The sequence below is a fragment of the Bombus huntii genome, chromosome 5, assembly GCF_024542735.1.
Source record: "Bombus huntii isolate Logan2020A chromosome 5, iyBomHunt1.1, whole genome shotgun sequence".
NCBI lineage: Eukaryota > Metazoa > Arthropoda > Insecta > Hymenoptera > Apidae > Bombus > Bombus huntii.
This window is the reverse complement of record NC_066242.1, coordinates 15,992,047-16,018,769: the sequence shown is the minus strand read 5'-3', so window position 1 is coordinate 16,018,769 and position 26,723 is coordinate 15,992,047. Positions and strand designations below refer to the sequence as shown.

Below are 26,723 nucleotides of genomic sequence, written 5' to 3'. Positions count from 1 at the left end.
AGAGACGTCTGCCTGGCGTCTAAGGTGTTCCTTAACAGGCTTCTAAAACTGTCAACCGCAGACCCCCGTGGTAACCACATAAATTCCACGGGGAGAATCCCAGGGGCAAGGATCTCTCGTAGGCGTGGTTGGATGCGTGAACCACATCCAATGATACAGAAGAGTCTGGTTTTTCCTGTTTCCGCTACAGGCACGCGTTTCACCTATTCGATGAAAAGGGAGAACAGGGGCTCGTCAAGAGAGCAAAGTGAGCGATCGTGAAGAGAGAAAGAGCGTCGAAAAGGACAGAAAATGAAAGGAGAAGCAAAGGGGAGAGAAGAGATAGAGGAAATGAGAATGGCAATGGGAAATGCTGGAGGAGGAGTAGAAAGAAGACGCGTAAAAGGAACGGGGCATGAAAAGCGAAGAGAAACGAAAAGGGAAACGGAAGAAGGAAAGAATAGACAAAGAAGAAAAGAGGTGGCAATGGAAAAGGAAACGCAATTATAGCGGTATCAGAACGTGGAGGTATAATAGAGAACTTGAAGATGGTTAGATAGAGAAATGCTGGTCTGACTGGTTATTTCTGGTACAATCAACCAACACGGATCACGAACATCGACCAAAAGTGTCACGTACACACAAATAAGACCATACGTTAGCTCTCCATGGCGAGCAATAGACAGCACTACTTTGCTTTCTTTGTAATTCTGTACATACTGTCCCGCATCATTTCAGCTCTGTAGTTGAGAGTCTGAACGATCGAAACCTAAATGCTGTTGGAGGAGAAGCGTCGTGAAAGTTGGCGGGCAATTCAAATTTATTCGGGGGACGCAAAACGTGGAATTCAGGCTGAAATCGCAGATACCCTGGCAACGAGGAGAGCAGGGTTAGACACGGAACGAGGGGAAGAGGAATTTATGGCAGCCGTAGAGACCATTCCGCGGCCATTAATGCGGCCCGCTCTCGAAAGTGAATCTCGTTGCGGAATTGCAGCCCGATATGAGGACGATAATTTGCGGCGTCGCTTAGGATCGCGCTAATATTCACGGCCACCCGTCTCTTTTGTCGTTTATCTGGCCAACGACGGTCCATTAATCTTTGCGCTTCGTTACCTCCATCCTGCAATGAGAATCGTTTAAACTACGGTTGACACTACATTGACTCTGACGGATGATCGATGAACAGGTAAATTTACTTCGACTTTCCCTCGTCCAGTACAATTTGCATTTCATATTAGGATTTGCTATTTAGAGGAAGTTGTATGTTTGGACGGGCAGGATGTTTGTTAGATGAACAGCGTAATTTGATTGTACACGGTGAAGTGGGTAGCGTGAATTAGTGGTAATGCTCGGTGGGCTGGATTCGAGGGTTGCAGATATTTCATTTTCATCTTCGTCGAGAGCTCTCCTTTTCTTAAATTCCAGATGATTTTATACTATCAGGTCTATCGTGATTTTATGAGTTCCAAGGGTAGTTTGTAGGAGTTTCAACTTTCAAGAAAAAGTTTACTACCGTTGATCTGTTTCTTACGTTTGAGAACAAACTTTCTTCAAATCGAATCAGTAGCAGTTCGTTTAATCAGACACTAATCAAAATTTCCTTCGAATAAATATCATTCAGACAAAACGAAAAGACAGAACCACGTAGAAAAGGCGGTATTCTATCGTAGTATTTCAGAGTTAACAGCCATCCAACTCGCTTTAACCCATATTAAAATTTCAAACCCTATTTCAACCGAAATTTGCGGCACGTCATTTTCAACCAAGCATCCTCCAGTCTCCCAAATCTCCGACTCATCGCCGAGGTCGAAACAACTTCCAACACCTGCACTAATGTTATATCGCAGAGGGCAACGGTTCCTTCGTGCAAAACGAAACTCGAGAACGAAACCCAGTAGAAGGGAAAACGTAATTGGGATGATTGCACCGCGCCGATCGGGTCAGTCGGTGCGGAGGTTTGAACGCGATTAGCAGAATGTCTGGTCGGGCTAATTCAAAAGGTCGATCTCGTCCTTAGGCTCTTTTATTTTGCCACCTCGACCCTCACGGCAATTTTCTTTTCTCGTCCTACGCCTTTTCGGTTCCTTCGCAATTTAGCCGACACTTTTATGGCGCGGTGACACGCGTCGCCGCGTGAAATCGCTCGCGTGCGCTACGATTCCATACTCCTCGGCCTTTCTTCGCTCGTAACGACGTGGAAGAACGGAAACTGGCGAAATGCAGGAGGGCAACCACTCAGAAGGACCTTTCGCTTCGATTATCCTGGACCAGTCGAATCTATGATGATTAAGCGCAATCAAGTCGATTCTTTAGGGCAGTTGTGAAAATTTCTTGGTCGTTAAATTCTTGGATCGTGCTCTTGTTTGAATTACTTAGGTTTGGATTACGTGGACCACGACGTGCTGTGTAATTGTTGAGGTATACGCCATAAGAGCCGCACGAAGATTAGGTTTAGTTTGACGATGATATCGTACCATGTAATTTGAAAGGTGTCGCGACGTTAATACGAATCGAACAAACATGATCAGCCTCGCTATCGTCGTATAATTCTTCTTCGTTTTGACAAACCTACTTCGATCATTTTTCTCGTAACTGCATTCAATATCGAACGATAAAATATCTGAGATACTGAGCACAGAAAATCAATTAAAGGCTGGTAATACTACGGAATATGGAAATCGGATACGGAAGGTGATATTTAAAATATGTAGAAATAAGAGAAGAAAAGGGCGCATCGTGACAGACATCCATCGAAGAAGCAACGCAAGGATTCTTGAGAAAAGATTGAAGGAGTCAGCCTTGCCGCTGTTTTCCCCGGTGTTTCTCTAATTTTCCGCCCTCCTTCCACCACTACCACCACCACGCTCTGCAAACTTCGTTGCAGCAGGACACTCGTGAATCTTTCATGCGTCTTTCCCTTTCTCCCTCCACCTTATTCCTCTTTTTCTTTCTCGTTCCTCCAGTTTTCCTACGGTTGTTCCATGGAGAGCCGAAAGGAAACGGAACGACGGGCGACTCAATCGATACTGGACCAGCCTTGAATTATGCACACCGACTTGGCCAACGGGAAACGAACCGTTTTCCTTTAAGGTGCCTTCACACGACGCCGCGCACAGCGACGTAAACTCGTTTTACAAAAAGAAGGAACGTATCGAAGAGAAAAAGGAACTTTATGAGCTCGACGAAGCAGATGCATTTTTCTTTCTATCTTTACCCCCTGTTTTAAAGCCTTTGGCAACGAACATGGAGATGGTGTTATTGATATACGGTTGTTTTATAGAGAAAATATTTTTCTTCCTTAGATTTTCTGGATTACATTCGAGTAGTTCTGAAGAAACATTCAAAGAGGTGTCTTTTTTTTTAGATAAAAACATATTGGAAGAGTCGATAAACCGCACTAATTTTTACACACGGATTCTTAACTAAATTATAAATTATCGTCAACGATTAATCTTATTTTTAGATGTAATGGATTATGGCCCATTTTAACTGACATTTTAGATGATACTATTGCTACTGTTACATTTTCCAATTTTAAATTTAAACTGCCCGCATTAAATTTTAATTAAATCCGAAACGCCCACGTTTCGACGAGCATTCACAAAATAGAAGAACCACGAAAATTCCAGTTCAAATACGGTCGACGATGCCAAATGTTGTCCGTTGGTTGCCAAGCCAGACGACTTTCCAACCGATTATCCGCATCGTGTCAGAACCAGCCATTATTTCGGATACTCGTCTCTGTCGCAACAGGTGTACGAGTGCGGACGACAGTGGTTAGAACGAGATCGAATTCAGCCACAAGCAGCGATGTTCTTCGTTTCACGGATGTCAAAGTTGACGTGGACAGGAGTATCGGAATTATTTGATCGCTCGACCGCGTATTCACGTTTCTCGTTGATAGATCCCGTACGATGGGATGTCTATGCCTGAAAGGAATGGAATTCGTGTTCCTTTTGCTCATTTTCTGTCTCTTCTTCTTTTTTCGTAGTGGGATCGTAGGGATTTGGCTGAGTTTCTTCTCCCTTACCGTTGCATCGTACGTTGCAAGTGTAACGTGAATTCATATTAGAGGCCGGATGTGTGCAGGACTTCAGTGCGTATCCTCAATTAACCCAGGGACCCACCATGAACTTAAACTTTTAGTTTATTATTTTTGTGTCGGAACAGCCCTTAGGTTGTTATACTTCCTTACTAATTACGGGGAAAGCGGGTAGTTACCTAATGAGAAAACCCCAATATTTGACTAACGAAATTTACCAAATGTCCAGCTGGACAAATTGTAAAGTACAAATTTAAATAATAATAAAAAAAAACTTGACTAACGAAAAAGCTGGTTTTTCCCATGAACAATATTACCTACTAGCCACGTTGGTAGGAGGCTTTCTCCTCCTATCTTCATTTATTAACATGACCTATAACCGATTGGCATCGTGGATCGTTACCCTCACTTTTCCTAACGGAAGACCCGAACAGCGAATCCGTGTTGTTAATTAAAAAGGGCACACCCACACCGAGCTTTCCTCCGTAATGAGACGAGATCACCTAGATGAGAAATAGACAAACCCATCGAACAGTGAACATCTCTCCGATTGGTGTAAACCTGTGATAAAAAATAAAGACAGTAGTTGTGTTACGACTCAGCTACTTTATTTCATCGACCTACCCTTAAGTTTACGTGACACAAGCACTCGAAATTACGTTGCGTTAGTTTTGTCTAGAAACTTTTAGTGTATGTTGAGAATTGTGGATCTTAACTGTCGAAATAAAAATAAAGGAAGACTAAGATTGCACTTAGAATTCATATTAAAATAGTTTTACATTTATTTAATGAACCATTTACAGGATTCTCGTCGATATACATTTGCACGTGTCTCAGCGGTCTCTTTGTCTTACCATTTTCCATACCACACTGCCAACGAAAGTTACATTCATCTGTTCTTCGAGACGCCGCGCGCACACATACTTCCACACACTCGTATTCACGTACGTGTATAACTACTATGCGGCCAATCTAGTCCAGCACACAAAATTATACATATCTCAATAGTATACTTTTTAGAAACTATTAGAATGTTAAAAATTTGGAAGTTTGATGACAAACTATAATAAAAAGCATAGGAATTCCGTGCTGTTAGGTTTAATATTCATCGCGTAGTCCATGATGAGACAGTTTCGTGATGCAGCATTCTCATTCAAATCGCGTGTATTTATTAATGCAGGCATTTATATTCTCTCGGATGCATCGGCAGACACACCCTACTGCAATGTCCGTCTCGCGCAGTTTCGTTTCTCACTGGTATTATACTGTTATTGCAAGTTACACTGGTTTTGTCTGCAGCATGTTCCTGATCGTTTGGTGATTTATATTCGCGCAATGTTTCGGATAACCACGCCTACTAATTACCCGTATTTCAAAGTGATATCGTAGCGCTATTAAATTTAGTTACGCGAGTGTTGCGTACGGAGAATCGCTCGTAACAAAGAAGTACTTTTGAAATCTAAAAAGCAAAGTATTCGATTTCTTTAGTCCTTCTTCTTTATCAATAATTTTTTTTTTATTATTCAATTTGTATTTTACAATTTGTGCAGCTGGACATTTGGTAAATTTTTCTAAATTAATTGCTAAATAACGTGCGGATGGCTACCCCCAGGATGACTATTTTATTTCTTTAGCGAAGTCAGTGAGGTGTTTCTCGATAATTTGCAATTCGCGTTTCTCTTTGATTAAAGTTTTTAATCGCAGAAAATCACAAGCTGTTCGATCTGTTCGCTTTTCAAATAATTTTCGACCGCGCGATTCGATTAAAAATATTTTGTATTCATCGATATTCAAATAATCGCGATTAGAGTTAACAAGCGTAGAGGAGCGTTTGATAGGGTCCGTAACCGGAAGAGGGCCTGTACCAGGCGAGAAATGAAATTCACCGAAAGTAAATCGAATTTGCCCGCAGTCCGGGACCAAAGGGTCTAACGAACCAAAAAATCACGTTGCTACGAAGAAGAAGACGAAGAAGAGGGGCTGCAGTGGCTAAGAAGACCTTACGATGGCTTGCCACGTGGACGTTTAAATGGAAATCCTAATTTGAATGGCTAACAAAAGGAGAGCTTTCGCGCCCCTACCGCCACATCTACGATTTCCACTTTTAACCCCTTCGAATTTACATTCCTCTGCTTGTTGTCCGTGGAATTTTAATATTCACGAAGACTCTGTCAATTGTTGGAAGAATTACATGCAATTTGGAATTTTATTTTATTCTATTTCTAATTTGTATTTTCGTTTCGTAGCAGAAGGAGAGACAGAAGGTTCTATGCGTGAAGAAATTTGGAAATTTGAAATTATCAAAATTTGAATACCTTTTAACATCATAAATTAATGTCACGTTGATCCTGAATTATAAGTACGACATTTATGAAAAAGGATAAATCGGTAGAAATAAAAAACATCGCTTTACGCTAAAAAATATTCACTCCCGTATGAAGCGCGAATAGTATCTAAAGTAAAACGAAATGTTTCGTAAAAATGGCTTGATCTATGGGAAGAAAACGGATAGTCAGCATTTTCGTCATCTTCCACGTGCCCCTCGTCGAGCGTGGAAAACGTTTTTTTCGCAGTTTCACCCTGTCACATAATATATTCTCGCTCGTTCCAGTTGATCGGTTCGTTATCTCGCAGACAACGATCGACGTCAGCTCGATCCTAATTTGTAAATCCGTAATTTGCACCGAAATCGCCTCTATTCCGCCAGGAACACCTGCTGCCATCCCCGAAAATTTCCTCTGTCCCTCTGTGCCCTACGAAGTGGGGATTGAAAACGAAGGGATGAAACGAGGGAAAAAATTGTCCCTCTCTAAAGCATCGAAAGAGGAACAAGCAGATTTTTCGACCAGCCAGACGTCGAAATTTCTGTGATTTCGAGGTTGAAGACAAATTGGTCGAATTTGTCGCCGTTTGCACCGTACGCCATCGATCAGTATCGTCGCTTGGTGCGAGTTCGAAGAGAAAATTGAAAACGTGATTCGATCCCAGCAATCGTCGTCAACAAACGGATGCTCCGACTTGAATCGGTAAATTTAAATCGCTGGAATTCTCAAAATGGCCTCGACATTATGGCAAATATATGAAATGCTTTTTAATTTGGTTTAATTCAATGGCGTTTTTTAGTCGTGTTCCGCACGGTTGCCTTTGCAACGGTAAATGTAATATGCGAACAGCTGCAACGATGAGTGCCAATTAAATCGCTCGTTAATCGCTGTGTCTATATTAACTGGCGCGTTTGCGGAGTTCAGTGCGTTTTACCTGCAAATTCGCGAGTATTTCAGATTAAAAATTTTACGCTACGGTTGGTCCGCTTTGAAGAGATAGAACGAGGATATTAAAATAAACCAAGCAGTAACATATGAAAATTTTCGACCAGAATTTTAATGTGTAGTTCTGTTAGACCGGTTCTTCTGGTTAATCGTATTAGTTTATCGACGAATAGTCAATTAATTGAATTAATAAAAGGTTAATATTAATTTAATATCGTACCAATGGTATTTTAATTATCCATTGAAACATTTTCTATCGGTGATTTTTTAACGTCCACGAATTCTTAAAATTCAGATTTTGTACGCTGTGTAGCAGCCGAGAGCAAACATAAGTAAAAGCCTTTTGTCTTGCATGTGTGGGTACGATTTATGACACACGGGCCAGCGAAGCTATTTTTGAAGAAGCTGTCTTCTATCCGCTGCTTCAATTAGTTTCGCGTCTACGTATGAATCTTTTCATTCGAGTTTTATTATCAGCGTTCAATAGCGTTAGCGGCAGTCATAAATTCCGAGTTTCCAAAGGACCCACTTGTCGAAGGTCTGGTGAGCAGAGACAGACCACGTCAAGTGGCTCGGGCCCGGAAGAAGCCCCGCTGCGTCACCAATTGTACACGAACAGCATCCACCTCTGAGTCGCACCCCGATCTACGACAAAGACCACGACAAAAGTAACAAATAGATATCTAATCGTCTAAGCCAGCGTAGAAATCAGCTAATCAGATTGGAAGAGAAATTATCCTTGAACTTAGAGCGTACGAACTGCGGAGGCGACACACAGTTAAAGCTCTCGCCTCGTACGAGACGAAAGTCTATGATCCGCTAGAGAATAAAAGACGCCTCTACCGAACTATTGCATAGTTGGTAACACCTTTTCATTCGTTCGGCCGTGAACCTAACATAATAGAAGTCGAATTTCCAGTAATCTCTATCTCTTCGAGCAACTGGAAATCTCACTCCGCAGCGGAATTACTCGCGCAATTGCACTCGAAAACTCGACTGGATCTCTCGAAACTCGGCCACGATTCTCCTTCCATCGAAGACAAAGCCTCCTCCTCTTCTTCGACCATTTATCGACTCATTCAACTCGGGGCTAATTATCGCGGATCGTTCCGGCCAATTAGCGACTCGTTTAACACGCACTCGCGTCGATTGCTTGCAGAAGTGGGCATCTCCCCGCGAGATTTCACTGGAGAAACGCTGTAAACGCAGGGACACGCGATTTTCGTTCTCGGCGATGAAGAGAAGTTCGAAAAAGCGGCTTGGACGAGGGCTGCTTTCGTATTGTTCGCGGCTATTGTGCCAACTTTTGGGTTCGCTACGCCGAGAAAGGGGGCCTTTTCGAGCGTTTCCGAGGGAAACTCGACGACCATTCGTTCGAGACGTGATCGCCAGTCCTGGCTCGTTGGCGCATGATCGCGACCGTTGATGCGTTCACGCGACGCAGTATGCAAACGAATACTAATTCGCGAATGCCGGATAACGGGAGCCAGGAACGTGTCCGACGGGTCCTATCGCCAAATGTTTCGTCCAGTTTATTTTTACATTCGCTTTTAGATGCCGCTGTCTGTGTTTGGAAGTCGAAGACGTGGTCGACGAGGAGATGGTTTGGTGCAGGGAATAATTAATCAGAGAAGAAGATTTTAACGTTTGTTTCGCTGTTCGTACCGCGTCAGCGATAGACTTGACGTTAATTGTGACAGGGAATATATATTTATTACCGATCGATTTTTCAATGTGCATTGAACGCATATACTGCATTTCTAGTGGGAGAATTTCTTTAACGTTTTTGAAGCGCTCAGTATGAATAGCTTCAGAATTTATTATCCCCTTGAAGAATGACTTCGTAAAAAGGAGAGAGAGTAATACGGTTTAATCTTCCAATTTTTATACGAAGTTTCCACACTTAGAAATTCTAATTCCACTGTCACCGAAAATCGATAAAATTGTCTGATCGTAAAGAAACGAACAGTTTTTTTAATGCGAAAGCTCAACGAAATTTTGACTACGGTAGTTACGATAGTTTCACGAAAGCGTAACCGTTGATTGATTTTCCCCGTTGAAAAGAGCCAAGGGGCCGTCGACTAATACGAGATTAGACAAATTGTTTGGAGTCGTCGCCGGATTAAACAAACTTTCCGGAGAATCTCCTGTTGGCTTGGAACAATGAACGGCGAGAGGTAAGAAAAAGGGAACGTCTCGGATAAGAAACTTGAACCGAGTATCCGAATGGAATATTAAGTTAAATGGGAAAGTCGGTGGTCTGCGAGACCGCGTTACAGTCATTCCGCATCGTCTCGCGCATTTAAAGGATCCCTTCGTCTTCTTCTCCGACTTCACCATGTTCACCAGAAGCCCTACGACTATTAATTTCCCTGGAATATCGAACCGTAGAGCGAGAAACTTGGTAGAAATTTGTGTATTAGGCAACTTTTGATTCGTATGAATTTGTTTCTGTTACTGATAGAAGTTTCATAATCGAAGTGTCGAAACAACAAATGATAGAAATTTTAGAAGTGAAAATTTGCAGTATAATCGTATGGTAGTTCTCAGTCCCTGAAATTAACTATCTCTCGTTTTCATTTGTTTGGAATTTAAATTTTGTTATGCTAATTAATTTATGGTAATGAATCGTCAGACAACTGTAAGTTCGTTCTCCATAATTCACAGTCAACTGTCAATTGACATTTGGTTATTTCTAGCAATTCTCAAATTATTATCGATCAATTTTCGACTATTCTCAATCGCTAAATACAATATTAAGAGCTAATATTTACGAAGATGTTAATATTTACTCATAGCAGGTTTGTTACGGCTCCATTATAACGTTCGTAGGTCATTTCGTCAATCTGGTTTCCCCTTGAATTTCGCAGAAACTCGAACGAATTAACAATCAGCTTGTTCTCGTTTCCTGCTTTTTCATCTCTTTCAATTTCCCAACCAAAGATTCTATCATTGCCTTCTCGGGTCTTGGAAAGGTTAATAAGCGTGTCGCGATTCACCCCGTGTTGAATAATCGAGGGCTCGTGAACCATAAATCGTATTACGACTCACTTTCTTTTTTATTTTTATTTTTTTTATTTTTATTTTTATTTTTTTTTTTTTTTTTAGTGGAAATTTACGATACGACGGATCTCTTATGGATGGATATCTTGTTTTACGCGAAATAAATTTTAGAAACCATCCCCCGATACAAATTGATATGAATTATTTATTTCATTAATTTATAACCCTTTTTCAATCAAAATTTACGTCTCCAATGGGTTTCTAATTTTAAATATTTTCATTTTTGTTTCGATCGTTTCGTTGCTTGGTCCTTAACACAGACCAAGAAAAGTCGAAATAAGACGAAACTCTTCAAGTGAAACTTTCTGATGACTCGAATAAACGAATGACGCTAGAGATATAACTTCTTCAACCTTGGAATTTTTAGTACTCCTGTGACGAGGCTTATCTTATGTACATTTGTCAATAATGTTGCGTTTATACCTTTTATTTTAAGGCCACGAAAGAGTTGTTTAACCAAAGTTAACTACGTAAATTGTTTGAACAAATCATAGCAAGGATAACTTCTTTGTCTTGAAATTTTTCGGGAAATCGCTAAGGAGGAGAGCAATGGATTCCGCGAATAATAATTCGTCGAATAATAGGGAGGGCTAATTTATGACCAATGAATCACTAGCTGGCGATGATTTATGGTTAAAATATCGGCTGTCAAGCGCGTCCTTATCGTACAGAGAAAGCTTTGTAATTCGATTAATTGGATTCAATAAACGATAAGCGTTCTTCCGGTACGTTTGATATTATTTTGAATTATTCGCGTTTTATGAACCGTAAAGTGCTGAGAATTTTTTCTCGTGATTCGCCACGAATCGATACATTCGCACAATCAATCCACTTTGAAGTAAATAATTGCGATAATTATTTTACCATAGGGGCAGTCTCTGTTTAACGATCAATTATCTCCTTAATTTTATTGCTGGGGTTCGGCCGAGAGTGACTCGAAGCTTTGTACAAGCATTACGTGCCATCTGTACTAATAATTCACTTCCATAAAATTTATAACAGGATTTTAGATCCATTCGTCCATGAAATACCTTCGAAAAATTACTACGAAAATTCTCAAATTTCCGTTTTGTCATACTATGCATTTCATACATTAATTCCGATTAATGGATAAATTATATTCTGCTATATACTTATAAATTATCTCCAAAATATTCGTAGAAGAACATTTATAGATCCATTATTTCTACGTGCAAAAGAAAAAAAAAAACATTCAGAAATTCTCAAATTTTATTACCGTCATCTTCTTCTCGCCGCTAAAACGACAAACCCCTTGGTTCTCCAAAATGGCACGCCTCGTGTACATCCCTGCAACCACTCTTTTGGCCCAGTTCCAGAGCTCGTCTCCTCGTCCCTTCTCCCGATTTGCAAATTATCGTCCACTTCTATTTTTGTCTAATGTTAGCAGACGAGTGGCCGAGTGCACTGTACTCCTCGGCGCATTGTCGAGTCGCGTGTCGTTCCTCGATCGCCTCGAACATCCTCGTCCATCGCATCGTGTTGCTTTCGACTCGCTTCTTTCATGGAGTCGCGCGTTCCCAGGCGGAAAGAGTCTAAATTTTCTCGCGTTGATGAGTCGGCGTGTTTCCTACTACAGAGAGTCGAAGTTGGATTTCAGAGGCTCGTCATGCTGCTCCTTTGCGACCTGGTGCTTGGCATTTTTCACTACAAGAGGAAGAGGTGATTTAACCCACGTATGCAGTTCGATTGCTTTGGAATTTTGCATGAATAGTTATCGTGCTTTGCCCATTTTCTTTTTTCCACGAGGAAGTGTGGGTTTATATGAAATTTTCAGGGGAGAGGAAGAATATTACGGTACAATTTTCTACTTTTTCTACAAAATTACGAAGAATGATTATTTTTATTAAGGATGTACCTTGGTATTTCGATTTTTGTACAAAAAAACGTGTAAGTTTCTTTTTCTCTCTATTTTTCTTTCTCCCTTTTCTTTTTCTTTTTTCCCCCTTCGATTATCCCTGATACTAAAACTATCGGAGAAGTCGAAGTAAATATAATTCCTCACTTACGTGTAATTTTAATTACGAACCAAACAGACAAAGAATTAATTCTTAAAAAAATCAGAGAAACCTGATGAAGCGTTACAAATATTATTCTTGAAATATTGCCGTAAGATTTGCTCTTTACAATTTCCCAAACGAATTTATATAACCATCTTAATTTATTCCTTAGTACTAGAATATTAATCGTGTGCGTGAGTAACGAAATTGAGAAACTGGCAAAAAGTGGAATTAATCAGTTTGGCTTCCGAAAGCTTCAATTATCTCCCCGAGATTAGATCTAGGCAGATTTGCATATTTCACACTTTGTTCGGCGTTTCCTTTTTCCCACATAATCCAGCCAACTATGTAAAGCGTGGAACGAAGGCGTGTCGTTCTGCTCGAGCAGAATTCGCGTGGTCGTCGCGGCATTAAGCCGATCAAGGCTGCCGGAACGACGATGAGGAGCGCGGTGTACGCGTCGTCATTAAAATCGCTCGACTGGTCCCGTTACTTAACTCGTTTAACGGTGCATTAAGCATCCTTAAAGCGCACAATTTATAATTATTTTCTCGGGAAAGCGGCCGAGAAATCGATTCACAAAATGACACCGGATACCGAGCTCGAATTTCATCCTCCAAGTTTAGATGAATCCGCTGCCAACGCTATGAGGAAATCCGTGGGAGATCGCTTCCGCGAATCAGATACTTCGATGAATCGCAAAATCGAAGTAGAGTTACAAGCGTTATAAATATTTCATATTCATCTGAAAGAAATTTTTGAAGTTTCGACATTTTTTTATGGCTTCGTAGATTTTTGGAAGATCGTACGAGATTTCTGATTTCGACTGAATATGCGAACGAGAATGTATAGAGGAAAGGATGATCCACGGTTGCGCTCGATCTCGATCGTGCCACGTAATCGTGGACACTGTCGCCGGCAGGTGTGAAAGTTATTTTCACCCGGTGTTTTAGAGATCGATCGACAAAACCGACTTTCTCGTCTGACGAATCTTGTCTTGTAAATAGCTTTTATCATTACCATCGATAATACCTACCACTTATGTATCTAATCAAAATCTGATCTTTAACTCGTCAGCGCACCGTGTTCTTAAAACTTCCTTAATTACAGCGATTATTTTTAATCAAATACTTTAAGAATGTTTCTTGTACGCATCTATCAGCGCGGTTAATACTCGCTTTGACAGATCGTTATTAATAAACGTCTCGAGAAATTCGGTTTCGTTACACACCTGTAATTTTATTCAGAATTTTTTTAACGAACTTTGCCATATCCTTATTGCTCTTTCTCTCTTTTTTGGAAGTTTAACGCAGTACTTTGTTAGAGACTCGCCGATTCTTCTTCGTACAATTTCTTTAAATATTATTTCAAGCAATTATCTCTCTAACCAAATTCTAAGATTAAAATCGCAATGGCATCTAAAAATTCTCGTAAGGGTAGTTCGAAAAAATGCACAAACTGAACTTCGACGATATGTATACACGATCAGAGACTTGGCAAACATCGCATATAAATCCTATAATTTACACAAACGACACAAATATACGCGGCTAGCGTATAAATAGGCAAATGAAGATTCAAAAGCTGTAGCTACGATATAAAAAATCCTCACACTGCACCTCTCCTCCGACTGTCAAGAATCGAAACTTACATAAAGTAAAATTTATACAAACAACCGATATATTCGTAATCTGATTCGCTGCGCGATTCCTATACTCTTGCTAGGAAATTCCGTGGCAACGAGAAACCGGTGCCGTCTCGTCTCTTACGTACTAACGCACTTTCTCACAGTAGAATAATCAATACCAACGTGATGGAAATTATCCCGCGAATAAAACGAATACTAATCATACCTTAGATATCTACATCTTTATCAGCGGATGATAAATTCTGCAACGATTCGTTATTATGCATTAAGCGTCGTCTTCTATAATATGCATAGACACGTTGTTGAAAATGACAAGGTGAGTTCGCGCTCGACATCCATATGCAGATGCGCTAGTTACAATAAATATTAACTAGAAGATAATTCTAGATACAATCGATAGATTTAATCGATAGGTTTGAGATGTTCTTTTGTTTTTATCCCTAGTCCATGTAAGTAAGTGGAATAAAGGTTTTTCGATTTATCCAAAAAATAAAATAATAGCTGTTGTGATACCTCTGAATACAGAAATAACAACACACGTAATATTAGGTTGTCCGAAAAGTTTCTTTCGTTTCGTAAGGTGATAATGGATGAACAACAATTTCTGTTTTATATTATTTTATCGAATCAGCTGTGATGTGTATAATTCAATAAACTAATATAAAACAAAAAACATCGTGCGTCTATTATTTCCTTATAAAACGAAAGATACATTTCGTTCGACCTAATAATATGCACGTGGAGATGCGCCCGTAACGCTCTTTCAACGGTCAAGGCTTAAGATAAATATTAAAATACATAAAATGGAATTTACAGAAACTACGGCTGTGCCCATAAACTTATTCGCTATACGATCGCTACGGCTCTGCCAGAAAATTCCGTGACACCGGGGAAAACCATACCCGCCCCTATATTTCGCACTAATGCACTTTCTCGGACCGCCGCAGGCCCATTCTCCGGCGCGCGTTTCCCGCTCAATTTCCAGCATTTACAAAGCGCCCGGCGGCGGGAAAATCGATGTCGCGGCTCACAATGCAAGAGGGTTGGTCGGCTGGCGTGCACGAGAGCTCTTCCTTCCTTCTCCTTCCGCCTCTTCTCCTACTCTGTCCCTTCCTTTTTTTTTTTTTTTTTACTTCCTACGCTCTCGTTCCTGACTCGAGCAGCGTGAAGTGCGTGTCTTTGTCACCGGTGACAATAGCCTGCCGGGGGAGTTGCAGCACTGTCGCTGCAACCCCCATGGACGCTATGGCGCGCAGTCCAACCTGATATCGCGCTGAATAACGGAGACTGATAGGCTGGACGCGATCGATTAGGTTCGATAGTGGTTCGCGTGTAGCAGTCGATAATGGGGAACGTTGACGAGGAACTGTTGCTGGACTTGCGAGTCTTCGATTGTGGTATCGGGGGTGTGGAGAATGGAATATCGTCTGTGGGGACGACTGGAAGCTATGGTGATTGAACAGTGTTTCGGGCGTTTGAGGTATTAACGCGCTCACCGCGGATCAAATTTTCATCTTCTGCAGTGACGTGCGAGGGTGCGGATGAAAAAGCGGTGTATGCGATAACATCTTTAATTTAAGAAATTTCTATGAGAATCCTAGTAGAGAAAACTGTACAAGTGTGAGAGTTTCGTTTACTGATCTCTTTCCTGAACAAAACAATCAGATAGAAAATAAGCAATAGAAAATTAATTTTACCTTCTAATCTGCAAGAAAAAAATATAGTATCCTGCTACGTGTCTTTCAATTATTTTTGCTCTTTTCAATCAGAACGTTATAATTTCTCGTTACCTTCCTGATTGAATATTAGTGTCTTGAATTGTTTCACGCAAACTATGGAAAATTAATATTTTTATCTTTCTTATTTGGAAGCTTCCACACTGGAAGGACAGAAACCCTCTTTCCTCGGTTTCTCCTTCCGCATGGCGACTTTTCGCTCTGGAGGCGACCTTAATATAGAAAAAAGTGTCGTCCCTCGAATTTACGACACCTTCTGCACGACCCCCGAGGGGGACAGCGGGGATTACGGGCTGAAAATATGAAGGGAACGCGGTCGAAAACGTTATCGCGAGGAAGACACCGCGAAATCGTTATCTTTCATTTTTCACCTCATAACGTCGGGACAATGACGACCGGCTCGAAGCATTGTCGTCGAGAAGGCAGTCTGCTGATGTTCCCTTTGCGAGAAAAAAATAAAAAAGAAAGGACAAAGAGGAAAGGAAGAAAAGAAGAGGACACAAAAGGCGAGGGTAGACACCCCGAGAAAGATCTCTAACCCCTTTCCAAAAGGGAGACTACGATTTCCAGGTCTGATTAAAATCTCTCTCTCTCTCTCTCTCCCTCACACACACACACACACACTCTTCACGAGATGAACATTTGAACGCGTATAAGCTGGATGTTTCTTCTGGTTTCGTTTGTTCTGTTCTCCTTTGACGCGACTGGTTTTTTGGTTTTCACGGCAGGGTATGTTCTGAGGATATTGAAGACGCGAAAGATTATGTTTCGCGTGATTATGTCTCCCTCTGTATTTTCCTACGTTTCTCTTTCTTTTGTTTTTCATTTTCTTCGAGACACGGGTGTTGTTTTATGACTTTGATGTTGGTGTATGACCAAGCTGTATGAAACGTAACGAGGAATCCCTAATTAACAAAGTAGTTTCCGAATCGCGAATGTTCTGGTAAATGAATTACCCAGTAAGCGTAACTCTTAGTGGATTTTTCGTTGCTCTTCTTTCTTTTCGCGAAATTGATAAAGAATGGAAATTGTGTTTCGTTATTGCGGAAGTTGCAAGAATAGATAATAATATAAATAGAATTACCACGATCGACTTCACTGATCGACAAGATTCTGGCGCGTTAAACTTACCTCGCTACAGTCTCCCTCTGCTCGTATTTAACTCATCGGTACCATAGCCATTAAATCGGCCTAGAAATAATCGAAAGAAAATGAAATTATTTTCAAAAATGTCACGCATTTTCTTATATCCCAAACGCACGCACAACCATTATGAAAGAAAACCAGGCATCGCCCTTCAAAAATCAACCCTTCAAACGTAACTTCCGCACCTGTTCCAACCGCAACGTGTGCCGATTTCCCTTGCACTCGTTCGTTCGTTTTCGCGAGAGGATCGCGCTCACAAGCATGAGCACCTTAATGCGCACTGAATTATTTACAAGGCGAAGCCGCGAGCGGGCGTCGCCGCGCGTTTCCGCCGTCGCGTCTCTCTCATCAGAATCCTCCTGGGAACCATTGCGCCGCGTCTGTACTCGTGTTACCACGTAACGGATTATCCAGCTCCGGGCATGATGTACAATCTCCATAAATCGACGCGTAAGCGCCACCTTTTTTACCCTGTCCACCCCGCGGAAACGTCCGCCGCGTGGAAAATATTCGTCGCAGGCAAACTCGTGCAAGATTCATACGACCTTGGGACGACACTTGTCACGCTCGATAATCTGCTCGAGATCTCGTGTGTCTTTTTGCATGAACTACTCGTGCGAAAGGACGTTGAGGATGACGGAATTGATCGGGCTAAAAGAAAGATTGCAGTTAGATAGATCGCGTTTGCATCGATTCTTCTTTTGCCTTATCAATGACATCAAATCTTTTTATTCTAAATCTGGCTCCTCTTGCGTATCTGAATTTAATATTAATCAAATTTTACGAGTCAATCGATCTTGGTTTATCGTATTGTTCGTTACATATAGCGCAATGAAAGTCAGATCAAAATAAGATTGTTAGAAGACTGCTGTGAGTTTAGGATCGACTAAATTAATCGTTAAATTAGGCAAAGTTTATGTAGTGATAAGCGAAGAACGAGATTAAAATTAAAATAAAAAATGTAATGAAGCAGTCGTATAGAATTTGTAGGGCGCTGATCTTGGTTTATTGTGTGTTGTTCGTTACATATAGCGCAATGAGAGTCAGATCAAAATAAGATTGTTAGGAGACTGCTGAGAGTTTAGGATCGACTAAATTAATCGTTAAATTAGGCAAAGTTTATGTAGTGATAAGCGAAGAACGAGATTAAAATTAAAATAAAAAATGTAATGAAGCAGTCGTATAGAATTTGTAAGGCGCTGATCTTGGTTTATCGTGTGTTGTTCGTTACATATAGCGCAATGAGAGTCAGATCAAAATAAGATTGTTAGGAGACTGCTGAGAGTTTAGGATCGACTAAATTAATCGTTAAAGTAATTAGGCAAAGTTTATGTTGTGATAAGCGAAGAACGAGATTAAAGTAAAAAATGTAATGAAGCAGTCGTATAGAATTTGTAAGGCGCTGATCTTGGTTTATTGTGTGTTGTTCGTTACATATAGCGCAATGAGAGTCAGATCAAAATAAGATTGTTAGGAGACTGCTGAGAGTTTAGGATCGACTAAATTAATCGTTAAATTAGGCAAAGTTTATGTAGTGATAAGCGAAGAACGAGATTAAAATTAAAATAAAAAATGTAATGAAGCAGTCGTATAGAATTTGTAAGGCGCTGATCTTGGTTTATCGTGTATTGTTCGTTACATATAGCGCAATGAGAGTCAGATCAAAATAAGATTGTTAGAAGACTGCTGAGAGTTTAGGATCGACTAAATTAATCGTTAAATTAGGCAAAGTTTATGTAGTGATAAGCGAAGAACGAGATTAAAATTAAAATTAAAATGTAATGAAGCAGTCGTATAGAATTTGTAAGGCGCTGATCTTGGTTTATCGTGTGTTGTTCGTTACATATAGCGCAATGAGAGTCAGATCAAAATAAGATTGTTAGGAGACTGCTGAGAGTTTAGGATCGACTAAATTAATCGTTAAAGTAATTAGGCAAAGTTTATTTGGTGATAAGTGAAGAACGAGATTAGAATAAAAAAATGTAATGGAAGCAATCGTATAGAATTTGTAAGGCGTCGTAAATAAAAATAAAATTGGAAGTCCCTCGAAGCCCAAAGGCAAGAGATAATAAAATACACGCGTACGTACAGGCCACGAATTACAAATTTGATAATAAAACAAATACGATTTTTAAAATACATTTTACGAGTGAAGAGTCACTCGATTATTCTATTTTACTTAAAATTGTGAAACTGTAAAAGAGAAGTCTACAATGATTTGTGATTTGTCAAACCTATCGATATTATTAATTGGTAAATTATTACGCATCACAGCACCACTGACTATCATTTCCAGCGACATACGAACAAAAGGGTATTTATCTTTCACCGATCCATCATAATTATCCTGATTAAACATCGTAAGAAATCCAAGCAACGAACATCTGTTACGTAACAAACACACTCGTGAGAATTTCAAACACTTCACTTCTATCAGACATCCGATAGTTGTTGAAAACGGAAATGAAAAACGAGAAAAAGAGGCAGCCTTACGGCGATTCTACCAGACGATCGATTAAAAGAGCATCTAAGAGACGAGTCGTATTTCCTCCGAACGATAAAAGACGATAAATATCGTGGCCAATCGTGTCTCTTCGTGGTCGCTTCGCTTGGCTTCCATTTGCACCGCTCGTAAAATTAATTGTCCGTCCTCTTCGATCTCCTTTCGCCCGGAGGAAGAGCTGAGCTTTCATTACGGGACCGTTTAAACCGGTGAAAGAACGGCCGATTCTCCGCGATCAGATAGAGGCTAATAGGGACTCGAATTCAGAGATCGTTCCTTCACTTTGCTTCTCATTTTTCTCAATGGGTACGAACTCGAAAGCTACCAACATAGCGGTGCATACTTTCGTCTTTGAGATGAAGTGGTTCCTTTTAAATGAAATTTCTGATGAGAAATTTGCGAATGATTAGGTAAGTAGTTTATCTTCAGTTTACTTTTGTAGCGTCGATGTGTCAGAGAGTAGCTGAAGAGTCGATGTAGCAGAGAGTAGCTATTGAGATATGTATAATTTTATGTGCTAGACTAGGTTAGATGCGTAGTAGTAATACTTGTATGTGAATATCAGTGTGTAGAAGTATGTGTGTGCGCGGCGTCTCAAAAACAAATGAATGTAAACGGTTCAGTCGGGTAACAGTCCGGTATGGAAGAAAATGCTGAGACGCGTGCAAGTGTGTATCGATGAATATCTTTGAAATCGTTTATCAAATAAATGTATAACTATTCTAATGTCAATTCCAAGTGTAAATTTAGTGTTTCTATACCATTATTTCGGCTATTAGGATCCAAAATTCTCAACAGGATCTTTGCTTTTTCTCTGCTAGTTCGATGCACTTTGTCGAGTTTCAAAACCCGAGGAAATTTAATCAAAGTAAAATAGACAAACGCGAAGATTGGACAAAATCCAAATAGTCGTTCGATGGAAACGAGCTGATCGCGATCTTTGACGAAGTTTAGGTAATTGATAGTTGGAAATAGGCCAATCGAATATGGCCGTTTCGTGTTTAATTGAATTCGTCAGAGTCGCGTATCGAGCAGTACTTTGATTCGAATCTTCTAATCCGTGGTAGTCTGAAAGAGCTCACTCATATTAACTCATTAAGCGCTAATGAACCTGAAACGATACCCCTCTGTCGGTCGATTCTGCGTTGCAAGGCGAAGAACAACGATGCTTTTGCAGTCGCACGCTTGAAAAACACGGAACCGGCAAAACCGTCGACAGATGCGCGTCTTATCGAGTTTTCGAGTGAAAATGCTATTGAATGGGAGCGAGTCATCGCGGTGAAAATAGCTCGCAGTAATTCTGTTTCTTTCCTCGTTTGTTACCGTCACGGTTTTCTTCCATTTCTTGTCGAAATGTCCAAGCTTTCGGAGAAAGTCTCCTAAGACGATTATAGTTGTAATCTGTAGACTCTCGTTTTTTTTTACATTTCCCTAGCACACATGTGCAGTCATCTTCTTTTCTCTAACTTTCCTTCGGCCCGTTTAACGAAAGTAAATAACAAATTTTCTTCGCTGTAAGAAATTAATCAAAATTTCCCTGCCGCGAATATGTTCAACGTTCAACGGCTCTCTCCAACTTTTCAGCCCCGAAATGCACACAGACACACACACAGTTGTATCCATTGCCAATTAACTTCGACCACACTATCGAGGACAGAGTGTGGATCCGCCAATAAGAGGTCGTGCGCGATTAATCTCGGTTCGTTCGTGGATCAAGAGGGCCGTGATTACGCGGCCCCCGATATTACAACGCTCGATTCACCCTCCATAAATTCAACGGTACCATCTATGCGGCGCCATTGCCATCGAGAATGCTTTTTCCCCTTCGAAACGTTGCGAAAGACAGGAGAAGAGAGTTTTTCATCGCTGGAGCGCGACCCTCGAACGGCATCAAACCACTTGTCGTGGAATTCCCGTATAAACAATGGGAAAAACGTGTACCCTGCACCAGCTGAAAATCGTGCAAATAGGAAAAATGCAGGAAAAGCCCGCAGTGCAACGCGCAGGAAGTTGCAAGAGGAGTGAAACAGGCGAGTCGGGGGTAATCTCGATCGAGACGGGCGAAGAAACGTCGCTGTAAGCGTGACGGGGGCTTTCGAGGGGTGAACGAACTAAACTGACTGGTGAACAGTGCGTTGAACGGTGAGACACGTTCGAATTTGTTTTTTGATTAATGGCGCCTTGGACAGGAGGCGAGGGTACGAGGGTGCGAAGTGGGCAAGTGTAGTAGAAGGTTGTTTCGATGTGAATTTTCGACTAGCCATAGTTTTGCAATTTCGAAGCGCTTCCACATCGCTTTCCCCGGGTTACCTGCGAAAGTTGGCAACTATATTTTTGTTAAATCTCAATTCTGTCGCACTTTCGAACGAATTTTGTTAATAAAATTTCACAAGTCAGAAGTTAGTATTATGTGTTGGTAGATGGTTTTATTACAAATTATTAATATCGCGTCAACAAATTCTCTCAAAATAAAGAAATCATAGTAAAAAGTTTGATGAGACAAACGAGGTTATATCTGTACCGAAGTCTGTCCCGAGCTATACTCCGAAAGAGTTAAAAAAGTTGTAAGATTTTCGTCATGGACCTATAGAAAACATCGTTGAAGAAAAAGAAGAAACAAAAGGATACATACTGAAATCGAATTCTTCCAACACTTTCACGCTCTACCCATAAATCTTCAGGCAAGAAACCATTACAAAGTCGTCATAAAAATATCCAACATCTAGAACACGCGAAGCTTTATTGTTCCCATCTGTGTCTTTCCTCCTAAGAACTTCTAAACAAGGTTTTTTCCATTCCGGAAAAACGTAACCGAGTACTTGGTATAAAGGAAGAAAAAATAGATTCAAAAGGAGGAAGAAGAAGATCAGCATTGGTGGCACGGTTGTGTGCACAAGCTTCTAATTGCTTTCTCGGGACGATTAACGAACAAAGAAGGCACAGTAGGACGGCTATTTGTGGAAACCGGCCAACTGGCTGAGCAGTTACGCTCGACCTTCACTGGCCGACAGCAAAACTCGGGGAACGGCTGCCGGTTTCTCGCGAAGGTTTCTTGCGCCTTCCATCTCGTCCGCCTCGTCCTCTTCCGTGGATTTTTCTACCGGATCCTGTTCCGCCTATATACGGCCGTCGAGAAGGAAACAATCGAGTGGAAAGACTTTCCGTTTCTTCGACTCGAAGAGGAGACTGAATGTTGCACGTGGAATCTTGCGCAGCATTGCTAGAATTTTTAGCTCAATCTAGGCAGAGGATCGATTAGAATTTTGCTAGAATTTCTGTGGAAGCAACTTTCAGTAGAAGGACAGTGAAGTGGGAGTTGAAATATTTTTATGAAAATCGAAGACGCAGGATCGTCGTCGAACGACAAAGTCGTGTCAAATTTCTAAAACTTTGATACCGAGGTTTCTTAAATGAATAGATCGCGGATTGACGAACGAAGAAATACGATGTTGAGAAATAGTATAGATGATGGAGATAATATAGACGTACGTATGTGTAAGTGTGATATCTATAGGATAGGATTATGGGGAATCGATCGAACGAAGAGAGTAGCTTCATTAAATTCTTGAGAATTAGGATTCTGGAGTAAAGATTGAAGAGTAACTTAAAGAGAAAATTCAAGTGGGCTGAAATTCGATTTCAGAGCTTGTCGACTTTTGTTCCAAATATTTCGAAATTTTCTGCAACTCCGAACTCGATATCGAAATAAATTAAAAAGGGAGGAATAAAATAAATTTTGCGCGGAAACCGTTTCCTCGAAGAGAATGTGTCGCGGAATTATAATGAACCTTACATTGCAATTCTGCGATTTAATTGCTCGAAAGAGAGAGAGAGGAGAGAGAGAGATGGGGGGATTCGTTAACGAGTAGTTTTGAGGCTTTCGTTGGTGTATGAGACGAGCGGCAATGAATGAAAGGATAAACGAAGCGTAATTGTGCAAGAGCGAAGATGAATTAAACGCGCGAAAATACGGTGGTGGTACGAAACACGCCGTAAATTGTGCGTCGTTAGCATACAATGAAGGGACACGATACGCAAACGTGTTTTTAATATGAGAAACGAGTACAGGGAATTTCTGGGAAGCTGACTCTTCCGTAATTTCTTTTCCCTTTCCTAAAGAAAAATTTGAGAATGTCGTAATACCCGGTTCGCGGCAATAATATTTCTGTGGTTAGGATTTATAGGCGAAAAGTAGGTTAACAGAGATATTACGATTGCAATAGTAAAAATTATTTCTGTTGCAAGAACTCGAAGTGGAAGAACTACCTTGCTATGTGGAAATCTCTGTGGAGTTTAGTGCTGTCCCCTTACATAAAATCTCTAACACATATTATTGCTGTATATTTGCTATACACATACGTCGAATCGGTATTTTAAACTTTGCATATTTTAGATATTTTTGTATATTACGTGGATTTTCGTGTGTTTAATAAATTCTTACCAATGCGTGAATATCCATGTTCCAGCGATAATTTCGCATAGAAAAGTATTAATAATTGTTAAGTATTATGGATCTTAATCGCCGAAATAAAAGTGAAGGAACACTAAGATTACACTTAGAATTCTTATTAAAATAATTTTAGATTTATTTAATGAACGATGTACAGGATTCTCGTCGATATACATTTGCACGCGTCTCAGCGCTCTCTTTGTCTCACCATCTTCCATACCACACTGCCAACGAAAATTACATTCATCTGTTTTTGTGTAACACTACCACGCGGCCAATCTAGTCCAGCACACAAAATTGATAACGTGATAGCATGATAGCAAGATCGATAGCACACAAAATCAATAATAATATTATTTAACGATGAATATCGTTGCTTTAACTAAATCAGTCCGAAGCGATGATAATCATTGTGCAAAAGATGAACAATTTCTCGATCCTTCACAATGGAATTAAATTCTGCAATTCGTAAAAAAAGTATAAAATCTACCTTCGAGATACCTGTGGCAATTAAGCATGCCGGCTTCATAAAATGCAGTGAAAGAAGAGAAAAAAAAGTGCACTGAGAGAAACGCAGGGTCGATCTCGAGGCAATAACGCAGCTGTGTTATCAATCTCACGGGCGAGAGCGCCGGAAAAGCGGCGATCCACGGTTATTTAATAGACGACCGGCTACGAGAGAAAGGGACGATGGGACAATCGAGCGGGCCACGGCCAAATCTGTTCGTTTTCATCCCCGTTCCTCCGTTAATGCGCCTATCTGGACGTTGCAAACTGCCGTTTGTTGCCGTTGGCAACCGTTTCACGCGGTGCAACGTACTACACGTGAGAGGATAAAACTGGAGGACTTCCGGTCGAACGATCGGCGAACGGTTTACGGGTGTGAATTTTTTGGAACCTACAGCACTGCGTTCTTAACTATATCGTGTCAGTTTGTGAAATAGATTAATCACAGAGGGAAATATAATTATAATTTTGGATCCTGTTGTACGACGAAATTACGCAAAGAATAGAAAAGATTAAAGCGAGAAGGAATAATTTCTTGTAGGCAGGCGAAATTTTATTTATAGGAAGCTGAACACTTGCATGTATAAATATCTGTTACAAGTATTCCAACAGAGTCGCAGCAATTAAATGAAAAATACGGTACAAGAAAGATTCTCTAAAATGGAAGAAATAAAAGAGGCAAAAAGCAACTGCGAAGAGAGCGAAAATGAAGAAAAGTATCAAGAACCACCACCGTTAACCGCCCGATCTTCCACTACGTCTGCCATCACGTACGTGCCTTAATAGCAAGAAATTGAAACCGACTCGCGTAAGAAGCTTACGATAAATTACGCACATTACGTACGGCTCGTCCCTCGCGGTTGGAATTTCAACGAGCCTGAACCAACTCACCTCTCGATCGCTCTAACTCGCGAATTGTTCTTAATTACCAGGCACGTACTCGCGCACGCAATTAGGTTAAGCCTGGTCACGGCGAGTAATCGAGTTCCGTTCACGATTTTTCTCCTATTTTATTTTATTTGAATTTAGTAGTTGCCGGTGATTTTCTTTCGTCGGTGACCACGTGCAATTGAAATAATCGGACCATGGTAAGAGAGTTGCCGCAATTTGTTAAGTATCAACCGTTTCCTCTGTGAAACTCGCGAGGTCGACTCGGTAATTTGAATAATCGCCAGATAACTGGCTGATAGAGTCTCGAGGCAGTCGCGTGAAATTAGCGTTTCCTTGCGGAATTTTTGCTTCTGCATAAGTATATTTGCTCCCGGGTTGATTGATCGTGCTTTAGTCAACGAGTTCTGGAACGCGAGCGTTTTGGTAAAAGGTGAACATTTATGGAATTAAAAGATTTTTTGAAGACTTTTTGAAGATATATTCGCTGCTATAAAATATTGGTAACAATTAACGATTAAACAAATTTCTACGAGAGCAACTATGTTCCTTTCGATTGTACCATGATTTTCAGAATCACCCTGTATAACAACCAACCGACTGCGATCTTCCCTACAACGAAAGCTTCGTAAACGTTCATCGATTCACTGTGTCAATTAAACTTGTGAATTAAACTGTAAATTAATTTTATTTGCCACTGTACGTTCCTACGCTTACCATTCCTAGGGAAAATAGGGAAAATCGTAGCATTCTACTATTAAATCTTGCAATTCGTTTCAAAACGAAAGAACACCTTATATACTAACCGATCGCGATCTTCTCTACAACGAAAACCCTACGGACGTGGCCCCACACGTATCTCGATGCCGTCGAAGAAGGACCGTTCTTCGGTCGGTCGACCGGGTGCCTCACGAAATTATCACCCCCACCCAGTACCCTGCAAGTAGGCGTCCCGCGTTTCCCGGTGCCTACGTGCCGGCAGCCAGTTCTCCCAGCCCCGGTGTGCGCACTCTCGACGCGAGTGCAGAGTCCCCTTGCACACTGTTGAAGCACACGTGGCCACGCCGCGGAGAGACAGCCACGGCGTGCTCGAAAAGTCGCCGAGAGAGCACAGGACGATCCAGTCGGCGTAACCAGCCGAGACTATAGGCGCCTGTGCAGCTAGAGTCCGCGCGGTACAGCCGCGACTATAGTGTTTAACAAACGTGCAACCAGTCCATTCGCGACCGGCAGCCGGGCTGCACGCTCGAGAACCTCTTTGTCCGCCGTGTCTATAAATAATCCAAGAAAGCGAGATCCTGGAGAACGATCGATGCCAAATCCTTCAGATTTTAGGTATTGGAGATGATCGAGATCCTCGAGGATCGTAGTATCATGAATCCCTGGAGGACTTTACCGTGAACCGGAATCCTTCAATTAAAAGGTTCACGAAGGAAGCTTGGGTGGTGATTCTTTGTCTGATCCTTGGATAA

The 26,723-nt window shown here is 41.0% G+C and overlaps 1 protein-coding gene and 1 long non-coding RNA gene across 6 annotated transcripts in view; one reads left to right on the top strand and one right to left on the bottom strand.

Annotated features, from left to right (window-relative positions):
* The window catches only part of LOC126866090 (protein sprint), a 159,371-nt gene that overhangs the window by 44,720 nt on the left and 87,928 nt on the right, over nt 1–26,723 (top strand). The window lies entirely within an intron of this gene.
* Nucleotides 7,383–17,837, bottom strand: LOC126866134 (uncharacterized). Its single transcript, XR_007689777.1, has 2 exons — nt 17,089–17,837; nt 7,383–16,948 (listed from the first exon to the last, which is right to left on the bottom strand). It is a non-coding gene; the product is annotated as an uncharacterized LOC126866134 (long non-coding RNA).